The sequence below is a fragment of the Coturnix japonica genome, chromosome 20, assembly GCF_001577835.2.
Source record: "Coturnix japonica isolate 7356 chromosome 20, Coturnix japonica 2.1, whole genome shotgun sequence".
NCBI lineage: Eukaryota > Metazoa > Chordata > Aves > Galliformes > Phasianidae > Coturnix > Coturnix japonica.
The window spans coordinates 7,148,028-7,170,567 of NC_029535.1; positions in this window are offsets into that span (position 1 = coordinate 7,148,028).

Consider the following 22,540-nt stretch of genomic DNA (forward strand, 5'->3'; position numbering starts at 1 on the left):
TCAATGGGGATAACTCACTCCATGGGTTTTTGGAGAGGTGGAGGGAGGGAGCGGGCAGGAAGATGGGAAGGTGCCCCAGGATGGACATGAGGAGCTGTACAACAGCTTTAAGGCACCACTGTCTGCTGGTATATAGAAGATAATAAAAATTTGTTTTAATTTAGCATATAAGGATATGATGTCAAAATAAAATGTCTCAAGAACAAGTAAGGAACGTAAAAAAGTCATAGCCCATGCTGTGAGCATCAGCTGCACGTCATAAAGATACATTAATGGTGTATTTCTTTAAAAGAAATTTTCGTAGTTGGGGGTTTTATGGGAAATAAGTTTAAAATATTAAAAGTGGAAGTTTTATGATTGGAGGGGGAAAAGTGTTCAGCTGAAGGTGATGGGAAAAGAAGGAGCACAGAAGTGCAGTGCTGGGCACGTTGGTGCAGCCAGTTGTGGCTCTGCCCCATGGGGAACCTTCCAACGTGCAGAGTCCCCACAGACGCAAGTGGGAGACTTGTTTTAGTGGGAACCAAATTAGGCCCCAGAGGTCAGGGCTACGGACACGACCCAATGTCTTCTTGTAAAACAACAGGAAAGCAGAGCTGCTGAAAACAAACCCACGTGTGTGCCAACAGACAAAAATAAAATCAATGAAGCAATGCTTTGCTGTCAGACGTGGGTTAGAGAAAAAAAAAGCAATTAATCTGAGTTGCAGTGTGGGTTGGTCCTCTCTGGTTCCGGGCTAGGAATGACTATTGCAACATCCTGCATGGAATCACATCCAGCAGGAGGCTGTCTCCAGCAGAACCACGCTTGGTAGGATCCTCACTAGGACAGAGCTCACAGCAGCTTTGCAGCTATGGATCACCTCGTGTTACCTCTGTTGGGTAAGCCTATGGCTCGTGTCCGGATGGAAGCTTCCGAGGAACGTCCCAGGAAGAGCTCACGGTGTCAGCGCATCTCTGCAGAGCTGGTGGCTTCCAGGCACAGAATAAAGACAAGAATAATAATGAAATAGATGAGATCATTTCTAACAATGAATCGAAATGTTTTAACCCAATGACTAAAACATTCTTTCTTACTGTTCCCCTTTTCTCACACTTGCTGGGAAGGATAACCTGGTATTACCTTGCCCTGCCCTGCTGCTAACACTGCAGGTATCTAAAGAAAACTCCCCCAAACAGGACCTGTTTGTGCTGAATTTCCAAAATCTATTCTTCCATGTGCATCCGTAGATGTCAAGCAGCTGCTGGTGGTGATCACCCATAGGGACTGTTTTACCATATATTTACATCCAGGGGTCTTCAGCTGAGACAAAGCACTGCTTCTGCCTTCAGTAAACTGTGCAGAGTGGTGTGATCTGAAGGAGAAGGACTCAGTGGTCCTTATGGATTCCTTCCAACACAAGATATTCTATGATTCTAAAAGAATGGGAGCTGCTTGCTTGGGTCAAGGTGTGCACTCTCCTCCAGCCCCAGCTGAGTGCAAAGGATCACACAAAGAGTTTCACCAAACAGCTGGCTGCCAATGTGCCCTTATGCTTGAAATTACTGAAGCAAGGATTAAAGCTTCATCCAAACCTGTTGCCATCACAAAGACATTTTTTTTTTCCCCCTCCAAAATATTAAGACAAATACTCAGTGTCTTGGACACTATAAATATTAATGCAGAGTATTATGTGTGTGTAGTGTAAATATTCATGATGAATTAATATTGATGCCTTACATATGAATGATCTCCCAGGGCACTCAGGTTGCTCATCAGCCAAGAAGCAATCCTTCCCTCCTTGGTCCCATTTCTCCACAAGCAGCAGTGGTGAGCATTGCTCTATTGAACTTTTTAGAAGAAACATCCTTAAAACAAGATGAAACAATCCCAAATCCTGGTCCCTTGTCTCACAAACCCCTGTCAGAATACCTGGAGAACACTCTTTGAACCGAACCCTGCATGATGCTGGGGATGGCAGTGCTCTTGAAACAAGGCTGCCACCATCAGACTGCTCGGAGCCCTGTGTGGTCCATTATATTTTATGCTGGTTTCCTAAACATTCGCAGTTAAATAAACGATGATAACACTTCATAAACATTTTTCTAACATGCGGAATGTTTGACATGAATTTCAGCTATTTTAAAACTAATAAACAATTGTCAATCGGATGTTGGAGCCTAAGCAGAAGCCACAACCATTCTTATGGAACATCAAAGGCATAATAAATATCTTATTTTTTTTCTAGCAAAGCTTTTGTACTTTTGCATAGGAACCTCTGTCAGGGAGCAGAGGGCTGAGCTCTAGGGCTGCGTGTTGCTGTCTGCAGTGCTTGGGGTTGTGATGGAGAAATATGAGGCATCATGCTTTGGTTGATTGGTCTGTGCTTCAGAAATCTCCCAACATGTGGGGAAAAAAAAGACAAGGAACCATCAGCTCCCCTCTCCACTAGCTGCAAATGCACTTTGTGAAGCTGTTTGCTGCCTCCCAGGCTCCTCCATCCACCCAGCATCATCCAGCATCACAACTGGAGGGAACGGAGGGAAAGTGGAGGGTTTTGCATCACCACAGGGCCCTACTTCAATGGCTGAGCGCACAGCCAGGGCTTCCTCAGTGCTGGCTCTGCCCTTTGGTTGTGCCCTGCTGAGTGGGGAAAGCAGCCAGCACACAATTCAGCAGCAATAGAACATCACCAGAACACTTTTCCCCCCCCCCCCTTTTCTGATGAGTGCCCTGGATTGGAAAAAAAGATAAGAAGGAACAAATTTAGAGTAACAGCTCATTTAACAAGAGATGGTCTGTCTCCTTTAATCTATTGCTGGTGATGTCCCAACCAGCTAAAGGTTTCCCAATAGCAAGAGCTGGTGAGCACCAGCAAGGAAGCTGCGGCCACCCAACATCCCTCTGTGTGTTGGGAGGACAAGAAGGAGCCCCCAGGAGCAAAGCAATCAGGTCCTGGTTCCTCTCTGTCCTGCCTGAAGGCTTTGATTCTCAATAGCATGGAAATGTTCCCACAGAGGCTGTGATGCCAAATGGGATGACAGTAGTCCCCATGGCTGGGATGGGGAGTGGTGGTTGCGCATGGAAGATGGCTGGGATTGCAGTGATGCTTGGTAAAACTGGAAGGTTTTGGAGCAGACTGTCAGCTCCGATGCTCAGGGAAAACACAGACAAGGTGCTACTTTGCTCTGCTCTGCAAAACCCTCTCTAAATTCACACCTTTCCCAGTGCCATCTGTGCAGATGCCACGTGCTCCTGCTAAGGTTGGGTTGTGTCCCTTGTGCTGCAGGATTCCAGCTCTACCCCTTGTGCCAGCATCACATCTTTCCCCTCTGCACTGCAGGAGCGTTTTCTGCTGCTGCTCCCACTGGGATTTTCCCAGTGGCAGGAAGAGGCTGGTGAGACCCACGGAGCCAGTCTGGCTGCTCCGGGCCCAGGCGGGCGCTGGGGCAGATAAGTAAACACTCGCAGCTCTGACATAAATTACTTCAGTCCTTGACAGCAGGACACTGACCAGGGTCGCCTGATAAGGGAGGGAAAGCCTTGCATGTCTCTCAGTCCCACTCAGATATTTCACAATAAATGTCACTGGGAAAGAATAGACACTTCTGTACCCATTAAGCAGCTGCATGTTCCTGTCACCTTGAGAAGGAGGGACGCATTGTCAGAGCTGTCGGAGCAGGCAGGAACCAGCTGTTAATCTGCTTTAACATCCTTTTTCACAGAGCAAGTGTGAATGGGGCACTGCAAAAAGCTGGTGGAAAGGTGATTAAAAATAGTCCCTCGATGAGCACCTATGGGGGCTGTCACTGTGCCATTGGTGGGGAGCATCGGGAGGAGGAAAGCAGGGCAGAGGCACAACCTCCTCAAGGCTTCAGCTCTGCAGTAATCTCCTGCTGTGCCTCAGTTTCTCCTCAGCAGGGATCACACCACCCAAGGACAGGACATCACTCATTGCTTTTGATGGATGCTGTCTGGATGGATGTAGAATCATGCAAATATTAGGTTGGAAAAGACCACTAGGATCATCTTTTCCAACCGTCAACACATCAGCATCACCCATGGAAAATGCTTGTGCTATCAGCATCAATACCTGACTCCTCACACCACCCTGGCTGAGATCTCCTACTCATCCATAGGTGTCCCAGAGAAGATGTGACCTACAGCTGAAGACATACTAATTTTGGACGCAACATTTTGCAAATGAAAGATCTCAGCATCATCCTCTTCTGTTCTTAAGAACAAGACTGACTGATGTGTGTGATTTCTGTAGTGGAAATGGGATAGATTTTTTGTCTCAACGGGTGAAATCACTGCAGTTCTCTCCTGTTTTTGTAGCTTATTTACAGTGAGTTGTTGCTTGTCCAGGTTTTGCCCCATATAAATTACCTGCACATCCTCTCTGACAGATCTTTTGGCTGTTCTTGGATCCCTCCACTGCAGATCTTGTGGGCTTTAGTCTTCGAGCTGCAGCTTTCTTTTATTACTTCAGAAATTAGGAAGATGTCTTCTTTGTGGAAGGCATCTGCTTAGTGTCTGATGCATTTAGGATACTCATTAAAGGGATATTTTCCCCCTTATCTCATGCTTAATCTCTGGAGGAGGACACTGATTGCTTTGGCTGCACGCTGTCACTCCTTACTGGGATCCTGTGGTGGCAGTGTCCCCATGTCCCTGCACACCCCTGGGTGTAACCTCAGAACAGAGCTGGCCAACACCATGGCTGGAAGCTCCCTCAATATTTCAACATTCGATTTTGCTCCTCTGTTTAGCCTTTTAATGTGGTTCTGCTTATTTTTACAGGTTTCCCAATCTGCCCCCTCCCCAGATTGTTTATATTTTTGGAAAGCCTTCTGTTTAGTGCCTGTAATACCCCTGACGTCCTTTTGCTGCAGTGGGCTTCCATTACCAGCATCTCCGCTGAGACTTAACTGGGATTTGTTTCTATACTAATCTCTCAAACTGTTTATGAAACCCCTTCCTGATTTATCTGCAAAAGATTTTCTTGAAGTTATAAAATCTCAATCAAAATTCCTCCGGGCCTTGCACATTCCCTCTTACAACCACTAAATGCTGTTTGTTCTTGCCAGGACTCACTTTGCTCATGGTTGGAGGCATGGAGCCCAAATGTGCCCAGCATTGCAGGGGCAGCTTTTCAGTCTGAGGGCTGATTGACCACAAGCCTGTTTCTAGAACTGCTCCTTTGAAACCATTTCTTTCCTTTTGAGTTTCAACCCTAGCAGTCAGTCAGCATGTCTTTCCTGTTAGCAAGTGCAAGTTTTCCTTGTTGTCCCATCACCTCGCACCCAGCGCTGAGCTCATAACATGCTAAATAATTCCTCTTCCACCTTGGTGTTTACATTCTTCAGATATTTTCACCGCTTTTCATGTCCCAATTCATTTGTCCCTTGTCTGGGCTATAGCCTGCCCCTTTCATCTTTGCTCATCAGAGCCACTTCCTCCAGCCTGATACCAGCACCATTGGGCAGGTTCCTTACCCCAAACTGGACTTGTCCGTCCATCCATCCATCCATCCATCCATCCATCCATCCATCCACCCACCTCAGATGTTCCAGGATGAATGTGGCCCCAAGGACTGGCCCATGCCTTGTGCCTGGATGCCCCTTATCCAGCAGCTTGCCCACCCTGCCCTCTCCTTGTGGTATGAATCAGACTAGGTATCATCCAGTACCTGGTCCTCACTCTGCAGAGAGCAAGAAGATACAACACAGCAAAGCTCCATTCTAGACTCAACTGCTGTTGCCTGTTTCCCACGGCAGCTCTTCCTCGTACCCAGGGCAGCTTTTGGCCAGAGATTAGGACAGAAAATATAGCAGTGGTCTGGGGAAAAAAAAAAGACACTAGGATTTGGTCCAACGAACAGCTTATGGGGTCTATTTAAAGGAGGAGAATACTCTTTTCTGGCCTCCTGCATGCACAATAATGTGCTGGGTGTTCAACTCCTTCCAAGGGCTTTACCCTTTGGTGTCATTTGGTTGTATATTTGCTATAGCAAGGAGATGGTAGGAACTGGAATAATACAGCTACATAGGGAAAAAACCTTGTTAGTTTAGCACACAGTTTCCCCCCAAACACAGCTCCTGCCTAAAGCTATCCAAAGAAAACAGTGCACCTAACATATGCTAGGCACTTCAAAGAGAAAATTAAAGGGGACAAAGCCAATGTGAGAGGATGAAGAATCCCAGAGGAGCTTTATCAGGATCCCATCCAGTGTTTCCCATGTTTTAGTGGAAAAAAAAGCCCAGCAACAACAAAAAAGACCCGGGCGTGCAAACCTCTGTGACTGATAGAGGATTTTCCCCTGGCTAGACACAGAGCCTTTAAAAAAACTGCAGCAGAGTGTGGGATCATTAAACACCTTCGGATTCCTTCCTCGCTGCCAATCACGGCATCAGAAACCGCCCTCTCCGTGGCGTCTGCTGATTCCACTTTGAAAACTTCCCCATTTATCACTGCCGCAAGAGATCCTGCCGAGACCGCTGGAGCCTGCTGCTTGTCAACAGGGCACCTTATCTTCTCCAAACATTTACTTAACCCTTTGTCTCGCGGGCGGGGAACAATGGGAGCGCGGTGCGGCCCCACCAACCTCCTGCCCCGAGGCTGCTGCAGAGCACGGTGTGCCAGCTTCCATGCCAGCAGGAAGGTTGCTCACAATGTGGCAGGAGGAGAAGCTGTTTGTGAATGCTTTCCACTAGGCATGCAGGTACAAAGAACTTTTCTAGCAATAAAGAGCCACCATCCATAACTCGAGAGGGTTCCCAAATCAGAACGTACAATTGCAAAGTCCTTTAGGCTGGAGAAGAACTCTGAAATTCCCAAGCTCAACCACAGCCAACCCCACCACAGCCAACATCCCCCAGTGCCACATCTCCATAATACCTGAACACCCCTATGGACGGTGACCCCACTGCTCCCCATCGCTCTGGGCAGCTGTGCCACTGCATCACTGCTCTCTCTAAGAAGAAATTGTTCCTTATACCAAAGCTGACAGAATTGGCACAGCTTCACTTAAGGACATGGATACCACCTTCAGAACTGGTAGTTAACGCTGTGCAGAGCTCTAAAGAAAATGTTCTGTTATCCTCGTTGCCATTGTAAGTGGAAGGCTGGATGTGTCTTCACCAAAGAACTTATTTCAAAACAAGCTTTTTGCTTTCATAAAAGGTTTTGGAGAGTTTTGCTTTGGTGCAGCATGTGAACCAGCATGACAGGTTTCCGCTGAGAGACAGGTCAGACCTCTCTGACAAGAAAATGAGGTCTCAACCCTTGACCTTCAGTGCAGCAGCTCAGGGGCTGGCTCTTTGACACGGCTGGTGACATGTATGCACTGCTCACAGATACCTGCGACCATAAGAATCCTATGGGTTCGTGGCAGAGAACTGCTGTGTTTTTGAAATGCACAAAGAACTCCAAGGCTCACTTCCTAACAAAAACCCAAGCAAAAAAGCTCTGTGATCTTCCCACCAATTGCAGCAGGCTTTGGAGCATGATATTCCTGTTAATCCAAGCCCAACCCTCAGCAGCCACACTGCAGGTGATGGCAGATACAGAGGCAATATCCAGCAATGGAGAGGGGCAAAACATCATCAGAAACCAGGGAAAAACAGACAAATCCTCACAGATCATCTTTCCCACTTACAAACAACCTTCAATGCCATTCAGCAGCTGCAATGAGGACAGTAATAAGTGGCTGCGTGTTTGAAGCTGAGTTTTACGTCTTTGCACTGTCATTGCAATTCTTTGTGCTGTTATCTATGACAAGAGCTGGGAGTGCACATCTTTATCTATGAACAAAGACTCACATATCATGGCAGCGTTTGGCAGTAAGACAGCCTCAGGAAGGCTGAAATACAGGTAGCAACAACAGCTTCTCTGTCACAGCATTGGTGGAAGAGATGAGCTTTGTCCCAGAATGGATGATGAGGTTCTCCAAAGAGTTTTAATTTACTGCCTTACATGTGCTCGCTTAGCAGAGCTGGCAATGAGCTTGGTATATCTGTCTATGTTTCTGAGTACTGTAGCGAGCACTGCTACCCAGGTGCTGCCCCTAAGCCATTTGGAGAGAGTATAGGAGGGGATAAGTGAGAACTTTGCATTTCTGAGTCATGTATGAGTCCATACTGCCACTTCTTTCACTTAGCTACGTACTTAATTGAGCACTTACTCACAGCCTTGGGGTCAGCTTGAGGACAAGGTTCCTCTGTTCTTAATTCCTGTGCCACCAAACAAAGCACCTAACAAAGCTTAGAACTCTTTCTGAGGAGAAGGATTATTCATTCAGCATTCACTCATTCATTCATTCATTCATTCATTCATTCATTCAGCACCCAGTATTGCACAATATGAAGAGTTACTGTCGACAAGAGACTCACACCCTATTTGTGTGACGTCTGGCAGGCAGGGAGCCTTGGGGACACCACACACATAGGCACAGACCTTCAGTAAGAGAAAGGACTCCTTCAAATACAGCTCAAGGTGTGGCTGTACATCTATATTCTCCCAGCACATGGGAACACAGAAGGTACAAGAGTTACTACCAACCACTGCAGAGCAGAGCTGAGGCTGTTGTTGCAAGACAGGGAGCCAGGAGCAGCCAGTAAGTCACCAACACATGCACATCATGGAGACCTTCAGGACTGGAGAGTCCAGGCTGGAGGTGGCTCTGGGCAGCCTGGTCTGGTGGTTGGTGAACCTGTACATAGCAGGGGGGTTACAACTAGATGATTATCTTGGTCCTTTTCCAACCCATGCCATTCTATGATTCTATGATACTAGGTCAAAAGAATGGTGCCATTTTAAGTGACATCTGAGAAAAAGAAGCACCCATCTTTATTCATTTGCTGAAAGATGAATGAAAAGATCCAGGATGTGAGTGGGTCAGATATCTTTGGATCTAGGAGGAGCTCTTTATGAGGAAAGAAACTAGATTTGGATATAGCTTGTACAACATTTATTGTAAGAAGAGCTAGAGATTCCTCTAGCTATATTTAGCCAACATGCCTTAAGCTATAGAAGACTCTACTGTGTAACTCATGGCTCCCATTTCCTCATGTTCTTACTGAGAAAAGCTCCCTGGACCCACCAGACATCTGATGTGTTCCATTGCTAGTGAGGACAGTTCTGGCATGGAGCACATACTGTTTTGTTTTCACAGAGCATTCCTGGACTGACTGGTGAAGTGGCTGTCATGCTGCAGTGCGTGCTTTCTCCAAGTTAAGTGGCATTCCCAGACCCTTGGCAGCAGAAGACACATTTCTCCTGCAGAGGAAGCATTTGGAGGAAAGCCTTTGGCAGAGCCAGTGGGGTACCTGGCAAAGCTCACTCAGCACTGCCTGCCCCAGCACCATCCTACGTTACCTCCCCTGTGATAAACAGGAGCCCTAGTCCCAACTGGGAAAAATGGAATCATATCAATCTTCAGCAAAGGGAAAGGCAGCACTTTCCAGCTGGATGAGCCTCAGAGTCCTGTGTCTGTTTGAGGTCAGAGGGGACAGTCCACAGTTCTAGGTCACCAATGGAAGTAGGATAGCACAATGACAGCACACCAGGTTCCTGATGAGCATGCAGTGTTCAACACACTGAAGGCAGAGCAGCCATGGCAAACTAAGTTCCTACACTGTCATTCCATTAGCACAGACAAGATTTTAAGAGCAACTCCAGAACTTGTTTTTTACTCAAGCCCCCTCATGATGGGCAGATGTATGATGACAGCAGCATACTTCAGCAACATCCTTCAACATCATTCAGGCTAGATGGTGCTCTGAGCACACTGACTGAGCTGTAGATGTTCCTGGGGACTGTAGGGGAGCTGAAACAAATGACCTTTAATGGTCACATCCAGCTCAAAAGATTCTGTGATCCTAAATCACCAGTCAGACCTACTTGAACTCAGCTTTCCCCCCTTTGCTGATGGCTCTAATAGATCACATATACTTTCTTAAATGTTTCTACTTACTTAAGTGCTTTGCACTGCTTTCACAGAGTTCAGAGACTGAGCATTGGTGTTGGGCTGACAGCTCACACAAACCTTTGCTGCTGTTCAGCAGATACAGTTTGTTCAGCTGAAGTGATTCAGCCACACACCTGAGCTCCAAACAGTAGTGCTGAAGAAAAGAAAACTCATCCAGAATCATGAGAAGTACTCACAGGAGTTCTGGTGTGCTGAAGATGTAGGTCTGTGCAGAGCTCTCCTGCCTCACCTTGGTTCTGCAGCCTGTAGGGAGAATGAAGTGTTATTTCTTATGGAATGGCTGACAGGACTCTGAAGATGTCTCCTGTGTTACTAGTCCAGGCATTAAACAGAATTAAGGTTTTTTTTCCCATTTGAGCTATTTTTACTTAAAGGTGGGTGACTAAAGGGAGTGAAGACATCATAAAACTACGTATTTCTGCAGCTTGAATGAATTAAACCCCATCTTGAATCTTTCTGTTTCAAAATAAGCAAATCTGCAGCAAGCCCACATAGTTGAGACCCCTGTAAGAAGTCTGCCTTCATCAGAGGTTGGGAACAGGCCCATCCTCATTCAAACTGGCTTTGTTAGAGAGGAACTCCAACAAACAGAAACTTCTGGTGGCAGTGATTTTTCATTTATCGGCACTTCTATGAAGTGGATCCAATCTGCAGAGAATCTGGCTAGAAGGGTGTGAAAACATTTCAAGTTCCTGCACTTTTATTCATTTAACATTTTTCTGGATACTCTTCCCAGCCCTTACTCATGTTATTCCCCTGCCCATCACAGCCCTCTTTGAGGCATAATGTTGTTATCTATTACTTTAATCCCAAAATGGTGAGGGAGTGCTACATGGAAAAAAAAAAAATAATGGGAAATGATCCCAGCAAATGGAGTTAAGGAGAGATAGGAAGGAGCCAGGGTCTGTCAGCTCCTCGGGGCCCTGCAGGATGCCTGCAAATGACAGACAGCATTTCCTGAGTATCAGACGAGGCCAAACACATTTCTTGATAAACTAATTATGTAAATGTGTTGAAACAATGCAAGTGTGACCGAGTGCTTGCTGCTCTCTGAGAGCTGGCTCCCCTGGATGTGCCGTGGCTGCTGGGTGAGATCCATGTGTGGCTGGGGCAGAGCATCCCTCTGATGGGGTGTGACACCAGCGTGTCCCTCATCACTGCTCAGGGTGGCATCTCAACACCTAATTGAGGGATGCTCAGTGGATGCCCAGCCATGGGACTGTTGTCTTGCTGTGTTCAGTGAGAAAGGGTCACTTTGTAGGGTTTGATTTGAAGCAGGAGTGCTGAAGTGGACTGTGGAATGCTGCTGTCCTTGCTGGATGGAATCAGAATATCCTGAGCTGGAAGGGACCTCTATGGATCACTGAAACTCTTCATGGATAGCTCATGGGTACAGCTGTGTGCTGGGGGCTCAGCACCAAGTCAATGCTTCCAGTGCACATAACTGGCCTCCTTGGGCAGACATGACCAAGGGGTGAGATTTGCACATGAAGGAGAGCTTTCAACCTGCACCATTTGGCCACACACGTGGCCATCACTGACCCTAGTGGTCACAGGGCCTTTAGATCTTCTCCTGTTTCTTCTTGCACATGAGAAGTACCATTGAGTACAGGGTGATGTGCCCAGCATTTCTCCCATAGCCAGCAATAATGAGCAGATTTCTCAGGAGAGTTGGTGGCCACATTTTTCCTGAACTGGGGACTCCCTTCCTCCAGCTGCTTGGAGCCATACCCCCAGCAGCATTTGTTTCAAAACCCAGGCAAAAAGAAATATTCTCATTCTGAAAGCTCACTTGCAGGATGAAAGATTACATCCTATCCTTCCTCCTCCTCCCTCTCGGTCCTCTGCTGCCTTCCAAACACGATGTTAGGCTGCTCATATCCTGAGCAGCCCTCACTCAGACACGACAACCTGGACTTGACCCCTGGGGTTCTGGCTCCAACAAGTCTTCCTGGCCGCTTCGGGCAGCAGGAACCTCTGTCAGCAATGGTGATTGATGGCTTCATGGGGGGAGAGGCCTACAGACAAGAAGTCTCACAAACACAGGGACAGGCAGAAATAAAATAGAACCCAAGGACCAGCAGCTTGCTGTGAGGAGGGCTGGGGAAGGGCTTTCTCATGGTTTGTGGCCACAGAGTCATTCCTCCTCCAGGGTCATCCCCATCCTTCCACAACCCATGCTGTGCATGGGGTGCTTTTCTCTTGCCCAAGCATGATGCCTTTCAGGCTTTCCCATCCTTTGTCTTAATCACCAACAGCTGGAAATAAGACAAATAACAGTATGTTTTTCTGCCATATTATGAAGGAACCTCCACGTACAGGGAGTGCTATTGAAGACACAATGAATATCTGAGGCCACGTATTCAAGACCAAACTCCCGTAATTCAGACGGTCAGTGGTGGTATCTCCAACCAAACACTGGGATCAACCCGTGGTGAATTTGATCGGCCAGTGACTGGTAATTGGGTGGAGAAACCGTACTACCTGCAAGGCATCACTGAATGAGAGGCTCTCCAGCATCCCCACCCACCCTGGCAGCTGTCAGTGCCCAGGGTTGGGCTTGCACTGTAACATTTCCCATTGGGAGACACTTCAGACACCAGACTCAAAGACACTCATTTCTTGATTCCTTAGCAGATTTTGCACAGCCAGCAAAGCCAGAAAAGGAAATGAGGGCAGAGGAACGAGGATCTGGCCTTATATTTCTGCCTCCTTTTCCAGATTAAGCCATTTCCTTGTGAGAGACACACACCCTGCAGACTAAATATTAGCCATCTCCATTTCAGGCAATGCCACCATTGGCCAACTCATTCCCAGCACGCATTTCTATCTACTCTTCTATGACATCTTAACACTGAAACTATCCATTTGTAGGACTAGCCTTTCACTTGCATATCCAGCATAGAAGGCAAGCCCTGGTCATTGGTGAGCTCTGAGCACTGGAATTGGACAACATACTGCAGGCACAAGTCAAAGTCACAGCAATTCTGTGCCACTGCTTGGGCTCCACGTGCCAGGACAAGGGCGGAGTGACAGCAAGATTGCTTTTAGGGGCTGCCAAATTCACATTCCTCCTCTTCAAAGATAATCCACTCTCACCACCAAAGCAGAAATGGGGACCACATTGAGCAAAACGTTTCCTTCAGCCAAGCTGAAGATGAATCCTTTGGAAATCCCACCTTCGTCCAATAGGACTTACAGTAAGACAGTGACTGCGTGCACTCCAAACCCCATCCTTACTGCCTGTGCCCCTTGCTTCACCTGGTGCTTTCTGATGGGTTATGCTAACATACATGAAATTTAATTTCCGCTTATTAACCCACAGGAGGTTATTACTGTTTTCAAAGACATTACATTGCTTCCAATTAGTGCTGCCCTTTGGTTTATGGTATGTTGTTTTTCTTGAAAACCTTTGAACCAGGTTGTACATGAGCTGAAGGGCATTCTGAGGCTGTTAATAAAGATTAACTCTTTTGAGCAAATACATGCTTTGTTTTCATTTGTGAGGATTACGTTGTTGCAAAGAAAGGGGATTTGAGAAAATATTAGCAGACTGTTTGCTTTCCCTTCCATTTTCTAAATATATTACGATTTCCTTTATCTGGGAATCCTTTTATTTCCAGTCTGGCCAAAGATGTCCCACTTTAATTTCCACAGCAGTACAGTCACAGTGTTGCCTTCAGAAGCAACAACTGCCCCACTTTTTCCAGAGGAGGGCTTTGGGTGGCTTTGTCCAACCTCTCTGGAAAACACACAGAGAAAAAAAGGAATCTTGAGATGCCAGGAGAAAGGAAAGGGGTGTTGCTGTAACTCAGAAGCATTTACATACAGATTTGACTGCCTTGCTCAATCTAAACTCCCACTGCTCATCTTTCTCTAAGCTACCATGAAATTTTATTGCTCCAAGTTAGCTTTAGTCTTTCTGCTTGTCTAGTATCATTTACTCACCTCTTTACCTTCACATTACCAATGCACATTACAAATACAAAGTCAATTATGTCTTCAGCATATGTATTTTTTGCTCTGATTGGCTTTTAGCTTACTGTTATTACAATATACTTCCAACATGGTGCCAAAGGCTGTAGTCTCCCACGTTCATTTCTTCTGGTGTGGTTTTCTTTTTTAATTACAACTTTCTGTGTGTGTGAAGGGCTTTGAAGGCTATGGAGGCACAGCCTACACAGATTTCATTACAATTCAAGAATGACCACACTTTGCCAACTCAAATCCAAGATGACATCTACATTAGGGTACTATGGTTAGGCTTAGGGTACTATGGTTAGGCTGCAGTTGGACTTGATGATCTTCAAGGTCTTTTCCAACCTGGGTAATTCTATGATTCCATGATCTACATGCTAAGCAGACACTTGTCAATATATACTTGGGTCATACTCATTCCCAATGGAAGTGGGCACTTTGTTTTCTACCTGTCTGTAGGTGCTTGTTTAACCCACTGCCCTGGGCTAGCACATCTCCCAGAGCTGGTCCATAATCAACAAACCTGCACTTATCTCTTTTCAGTATGGCCATATATCTGCAAGGACACACAGCCAGCAATATGGCTGCAACCTTGGTGGGTCTGTGGACATTTATTGTGAGAAGCAGCTGGGGAACAATCAAAATAATTGCTCAGGGCCAGTGTACATGTTTCTAATGAGTCTCGTTGCAGGGGGACTTTTTCAGTGTCTGCATTATTTACACAGGACACCACTATCAGTAAAAAGCCTTCTTATCTCCCCTGTATTTGTTTCTCTATCTTTCAGTTTAGCAACTCTCAAATTCTCTCTTTCTTTTTTCTTTTTAATTCTTATTTTTATAGCTTGTTTCCTCTTTAGCACTATTATCATGGAGCCAATAAAAGTGCTTTCCTTCTACATCTGGTCAAGGAAAGATTTTGCTGGGTACACGAGTCATATTTCTGAAAATGCCTCTGAGTGAATATAAAAAGCTGTTGGAAGCAATTGAGTTTACTGTTGCCTTATGTACTGTCATTAATTAGGAAATAAAGCAAACGGCATTTTATATCACTTGTAATCAAAATGTTACGGTCTTCATGCGAAGTCTTCCAAGTGCTGAGCCTGAAAACAGACTCGGTCCTTGTAAAGATGTCTTAAAATTCACAGCCCAGATTTTCAAGCCAGACTAGGCCCTGTGCTGGGAGGCAGAATGAGGACAGTTGTGCTGGTGGGGCACACAGGCAGGATGACAACACAGGATGGTGTGAACAGCCAGGTGGTTGCTGTTATCTCCCCCACCCCTGCAGCACCAAGGGAACTGTCTGAGCTGCAGCTCATCACCTGCCTCCCATTCTTGGCCACCAGAAGAACCTCAGCTATCGTTCCTTCCTTCTACTCTAGTTTAAATTACTGTTTTTACCTCCAGAATCTATTTCTACAGGTCTCAGAGTTTTCCTGATCGCCTTCCCAGCCTCCCAGTTCAAATCATCAAGCAGGATAAAATATAAATAAAAATAATTTAGTCCGGAAAAGACCACTAAGCTCAACCACCAACCCACCCCCACCATGCCCACTAACCATGCCCCTCCATGCCAAATAATAAAGCAGAATTTCATCAGCAAGTCCTCTCTTTTTAAACACAACCCTGAACATTGGATGCCTTTGTCAACTCCATTAGGACCATATCTGCCCTTTCCGGAGCTTGAATGCTTTCATATATTTGGCTCCATATGAACAAACTGGTGGAGCAAACATATTAGTAGATCATTTGCCATGTACATGATTCAGATACCCAGACATGTACAAAACCCAGGCAGGGATTAACCACGTCTGACAGCACCGATGTGACTCCAGTTCTGTGTATGTATAAGCGATAATGAACCAAAGGCCCTGTTTGTCTTCAAATAACACACAAAATGATTAATTATTTGGAGGGGTATGATTAATAATCACAATATTATACGCTCGACCATAATGGAACGCTGCTCTCTTCTCGCTTTGTTCCTCTAATCTCTGAGAAGCAAATATCCACAGGGCGTTACCAGCGGGGCTGGAGGGAAGCTGCAGTTGGTCACAGTTTATAAGGAGAACTACTTTCCCATTGTGACTTTGTTCCTCTGGGATATACAGAAAACCTCTTTGGAAAATGCTCATAGTTGCTGAAGGATTAAGGAGATCTACAGGAGAGAAAGCAAAGAGCTCTAGTTGCAGATTGCAGACTGCAGCACGTTCCTGTTAAATTAGAAGGCAAAAGTTTGCTTTGGTTCAAGAATGGATCCTGATTTTTTTTAAAGTACTTATCCTATTCGATAAAAGCCATACTTTGTCACAGAAATGCAGAAAGAAAAAAAAAAAGAAACGCTTAACCTCCTATTTGCTATTTATTCACCTCCTGCTGCAATGCAAACTGCTCTTCGGAACACGGACCGAAGCAGCAGTGCCGGTATCGGGGCTGATGCCCTCATCCCTCCGGGCATCTCTCCCGTCCGGAGTGAGGCTCCTCCCGTCGCTGAGCAAAGCGCTCTCGGTGGAGTCAGCAGAGGGAGCAGCAGCCTCAAGTCTCCTTCGCCCTTCAAGGAGAGGCTTCCAGGCCAGCCCAGCACAAACTGGAAGGCTGAAGGCAAGGGCAGAAACAGCATGATGCTGTGGACCAGAAAGCTAAGCAGCAGCTGGTGCCCGAGATATTTCCTACATGACACCGATCACAGCTTCACACCATCCACTTCTCAGTGAAACAGCAAACTGGAGAAGGTACTAAAATCCCCACTTGCTGTCAGTGCCATTATAGTACAGCATTTGACCCTATTACACAATGGCCCCAGGAGCACAGAGCCCCAGGAGAACATGCAGCACCCAAGGAGGGCACTGGAATGAAGCCTGCACCAAACCTATACAATGCTAAGTGACAGCACTTTGTTTTCCTCATTGAAAAAACTAGATTCATTTTTTTTCCCCTCCCAACCCCAACAAATGCTGAGATTCTATGTATAGCTTTGCCATCCTCCCAGTTTAAAAATATTATAGACAAATTCCTGGGTTTTTCCTATTTTTAGTTACTATTGTCCACTGACATTTCATTGGGCAGTATTGACTTGGATCTATCTATATGTATATATACACACACGCACACATATGGATCTTGCAGAAGCTTGGAGGGGGTATGTCAGCAGGAAATGACCAGGCAACACAAGTTGCAATGTATTTGTCCATTTCAGTACATGAGTTAGAGCTCAGCTCAAGGGATGCTGCTGCACTTCCTCAGGGTCCTGCTGTCTTCTCCCCTAGGTACCCTTGGATTCAGAAGAAGAGAGAAGGTAATTGTAATGCCTGCATGGGAACTAGCTCTGGTCAGTGGAGATCCCAACACAAAACTGCTTTTTTCTTTTGGTCTCTGTATTTTCTCCTTCAGATGACTGTCACTTCTCCTTCCTCAGAGGAGACTTGATTTGGACGCACACAGATCACATTCAAGTGGAAGCAGAGTCCCAGTCCCTAGGATACTTCTGGGCAAGCAACATCAATTTCTGATGGAAGTTCTTTTACAGAATTGAGGAAGAACCTTCTCATCCACCCAGCTAAGTGAGCTGCTTTCACCATGACCTCTTGGTTCAGTTCCACATTGGGAATCCCTAACATTGTCCAACATTGATGGACACAGTAAATGGGGACATGACATCCTCCAATGCCAAGCTCTTCATCACATCAAAGAACCTGAAAAAGTAGAGGAAGCATATTCTTCCAGACTGGTCCAGGAGCATTGTGTAGTTAAGATTGGGAAAACTGGAAACTCTTTAGGCTTTAGCTGCCCTTGCAGTTACTTCTGAAAGTGTCTCAGTGCCAGCCTTGCCTTCAACACTATCTGACCCACAGCATCCTGTTCCCATTGAGGAACACAGTGGGGCACCTTCCCTTCTCCAAAGCCTCACAAAGACCCTCCACCCTCATCCACAATCCTTGCTGGCTTTGACATTTGTGCACACGTTCCTGTGACTGACCTCAGTGAAGCTGGAGTCTGATGCAGAAGGGAAAATATTCCCTTCACTTGACATACCCACGTGTCAAAATGAAACAGGCTTGTACCAGGGAAAAACCTTGTTGTTATCAGTGTGACATTGTGGAGGCTCATGATCATAATCCAATATTAGCGTGTGATAGGGATCCCGCTGGCAGTGCCGGGGGACAGATGGGACCTTGGGGGTGACCTCTGCCTGGCTAACAAGGCTGCCTTCACCTGCTGTGTTGCCCAGGCACACCTCTGCTCCAACACAAGTACTTTGGATTTTGGGAAGGGTCCAGGACTCCTCCTCCTCAGCCCTCTCCCTCCTGCAAAGTGCTTGGGAGAGGCTCTATGGGCCTCCTTGACACCCTACAACCTTCCTTATAACAGGAAGGCTACCTCTCTTCTAATCCATTCTCTCTCTGGATCCATCCCTCTCTTCTGCCCCTGAGGTCACATGCACATCTGAGTTCTTGCTCAGGTTTACAGGGACCTCACATTTTTAGTTCAGTACTTCCATACCTCCTCTAACAACCATTATTTGCAGTTTATTCTGCTAATCCCAGCTTCCACACAGCACAGAGCAGTGTCTCTGGGAGAAGAGGGCAGTCTCACTGCTCCCCACTTTGGGTGCAGAACAAGAAGCAGAAAACCCAATAACTCTCTCTGCCCCCCACAGACACAGCTCTGAGCTCACCCTGCTTTAGTACATCTGGATTCATCCCTCCAAACCCACAGCCTTCATCCAAAACACTCTCAGCCAGCAGCACAGTCACCTGGGGCTCCATCTCATGTTGCTGGACATGCGTGATCCAAGCCCTTATTCATGGAGACAAATGGTTCCATTTTGAAGCACAGGTTCAGACGTAATAGCATAAAACTAGAAGCAGGGTCTCCAAGAGAAAAAGTAGTAATCAAATATTCCAGATCTAATAAGAATTTATGAGAATCCACTGGAGTGGAACAAATCAGAGTGGATTTGGCAGAAGCTCCAAGTAACTCCTTCATGGGTAATGCCTCCACCCCCCCGCCCAGCCTGCAGATAACCATAGTCCTTGGCTCAAAGGTCATTGCCTAACGTAGAACCTGGCCCAAGTCCCTGCTTCTGGACACAGACATCAGAAAGCAGGAGGCTTTTCATAGCCTCTCTCCTCCAGGAAGGGGTGTGTTTTGGTATCTGAACATGGAGCTGAAGGACAGAAGCCTTCATTGAGTATTGCTGAATATGAAAGTAAGCCCTGTTTCCTCACCGTGCAACATGACAGACCCAAAGAGACGCAATGATCTTTCCTCTTCCCATAAACAAAACAATACCTGTCAAAGGGTTGTGCTTGGACACGGACCTGAGGAGTCTTGTGCCAGGTGATAAGCTTATGAACAAGCCAAGCGCCTGCAGGAGAGCTGTAGCCAAACCCTGCAGGCATCCTGGCATGAGCCCCACACTAGATCAATAGGATGCACACGTGCTCCCAAAGGAGCATCAGTCCCTGCCCTACGAGCATCCCTGTATGGGAGATCCCTGCTGAGAGCATCCATTTATAACTGTGTCAGTGGAGATCCTCCTCAGCACTGAGTGCGGAAAAGCTCTTTACATCATAAATTGTATTTAAAGGCTCTTTCAAGAAGACAAGCAAATTTAAGAGGGCAGTTAGCTTCTGGCACTTAGATGCATAACTTTATTTGAGTATTCAATTTCCTCCTTCATTCATAAAGTAAACATCTGAGTTATCTGAAAGTGACTGTATACTTACGCAGTGTTTTCTTAAAAGAGTCAATAGGAGCAAGGCGACATAAAATGCTTCAGAGAGCATGACACAGGAAAACACAAGCCTTTAAATTATACACATTCAGGAAACGGTTGAATTCAGCGTTTTAGATGGAAAGGTTAAAATGTTTGTGCTGAATTGTATTAAATCTTTCACCAGTAAATCCTGTAGGAAGCAGAACATTTGAAGGAGACTACTTATTCCCAGTGTCTAGGAAAGACTCCCAGAGTTTCAAAGGAAAATGGCCATTAATCTCACTGGACAAGTGCAATCTAATAAAAGCTGTTGTTAAATTAAGGCAACATTGTTACTAATTGTTTTCCAAATTTAGTTTATTTCCCTCCCCAACAAAATCCTGTACTGAGATGGAGGACTTTCATTAAATTACTTCTTTTAGAGAGAAGGACTTCTGTACTGAGGATTGGAAGCCCATTTGTTAGGGAACAGTTTAATGTACAGGAAAAAAAAATAACCCATGGAGTCAGATGTATACATAGATGAAATCTTAGTCTGAGCATCGCCATCCTGGTATCAATACCCTACAGACCCTTATGTAGCAAGTCAGGTCCCCATTGTTTTGGGAACACAGAAGATGCAGGGCAGGTTTGCAGGTTGGGTTCCCTCAGCAGGACCACCCCATGCTGATGCTCCTTGCAGCTGAACCTGATGATCTTTAAGGTCTTTTCCAACTTGAGCTATTCTGTTCTATGATTCTATGCCTGCTGGCCAACCTCACCAGCAATTGCAATTCTGAAACACAAGCCAAGCTTTGCCTCCATGACAAAATCCAGAAACCAGGAACTGGGGCCATTGCTGCCACTGACCTCTCATTTGACCTTTGGCATGTCGTGCTGCCTCACCACATCTCAGCTCCATCACTGACAAAACACACACATGACAGATGACCATCCACATCAGGAGTGGGCCAAAAAGCATCCAAATCACCACAATGTCAGGGAGCCAAGCCCAAAATCCAGAGATTAAACATTTTACCAGTTTCATAGCACAGACTTGCCAAACATGCTTCTTTCCTTTGGATTTCTGGGTCATTCTGCATTTATACTCAGCAGGGATATGCATACGACAACGAAACCCTAAGTCCTAGCACAGGAGAGTCTCCCAGCTGCAATGCTGATGACTTCATCCCAAAATGTTTATCATTTGACCTGCAAGAAATCCCCAAATGGGACTTTTGAGCCTGGTTCCAGGTATACCAAATAGCCAAGCTATCCTACAGTTGTGTGTGATGAAACCATCCCACTTCTAGATCTGCCTGGATGGTTAATATTAATTAATATTAATTAATATTAATTTTAATTCTGACCTTGTGTCTCAATTTTGGACAAAACCTCTCTGGGGAAGGGAATAGCTGCATGGGGAAGGGCTGCACATTCACATCCTCTATCCAAATTGCATCTGAATTAACACCTGATCTTGATGGAGGACTGAAAATGTCTGGCTGGATTCTTTTTATTTCTATTTATTTTTAATTTAGCACTTCAGGAGTCTGGAGAGCCTGAAAGATTGAAGGGCTGAAACGTGTGAGCTTCTGTGGTCACTCAGACCTGGCTGGGAAGGGAAACTCTCTGCTTTCTTACAAAACAAACCAAAAGCAAAACAAACCAACTTTTCCTGGTGAGACTTTCATTCAATTCCACAGACTCAGGAAGCTTCGAGATAAGCCTCCGCTTCGAGGACACACTCAGAACAGCCCGAAGCCTAAACCCAGGCTGGCAATTAGCAGGAACACAGCAAGCTTAATGAATTAACACATTTAGGCAGCCTGACCCAGCGTAGGAAAATAACCTAAATGTTCACGGTGTTTTCTACAGCCCATTGTGCACCTCAAAAAAAAGGCATCAGTGGTTAATAAAAGCATGCCAGTATTCTAAGAAACCTCCCAAGGAAGTCCCCAGGTTTCCTGGTTGAACAGCACTATGGAACCATCAGGAATGGTTTTTTCCTTAAAAAAAAATAAAAATAAATCTACTACTGGATCCAGTGGGAAATTCAGAAGCATTCAAATGCTCCATTAAAAAGCTTATAAACCTCAAGTCAGATTCTGGTTTGTTTAGACTTGGTTTCTGATGAAGAGATAAGCAGATTCCAAGCCAATTTTCTACTAATTATGGGCAGACCCCCAGCCTGTTTTCCTCTGAAAAAACGAAAACCTAATTTCAATAGGAGAATAGAAGACAGCTATTTTAACTGGAAAACATGGATGCTGTTGTGGTTTTGGCTATTGCTTCCTGCAAATGCAGTAGGGCTTGCTTGCCATTTATTCAGGCTGCCTTTAAAAAAGAAACTCTGTCCCCAGTGACCTCGCTGAACGCACTCCAGATGTAACTGATTTTGTGGTTACGTTACAAGCCCCATTGACACCACAAATGATTGGTGATGCACAAACCGAGCCAGAAAGGAAAAGCAAGCCAGAAAGGGAAAAACCAGGAGGTATCTTCATTTTAGAGCAACTACTGACTTCAAAAAGAAGAATCAAGAAAGTACACTCCAGGCAAACATTGGGACCTTCCAAAACCTGGAGCTGCTGAGGATAACATCTCAAAGCAGTCAGGGATGCCTCCAGGCTGCCCCAGGTGCCATGTTCAAAACCAGCAATGCAATGCTTTCCCCTTTATTTTACAGATGTAGCAGAGACCTTCATGGAAGGAGGTAAGGCACGCCAAGCTGCTGCTCGTGCTCTCCCAGCCATAGGACCTCAAGGTTATTGGACCAGAGGTGGCTCTTCCCTCCCTGAGCTCGTGGCCATTCATCCTGCTGGAGTGACACCAGCTCAAAAAAAATATATGTATATATAAAGGTGCCCAGGGAAAGAAAACAAGCTAGGGACAATAGC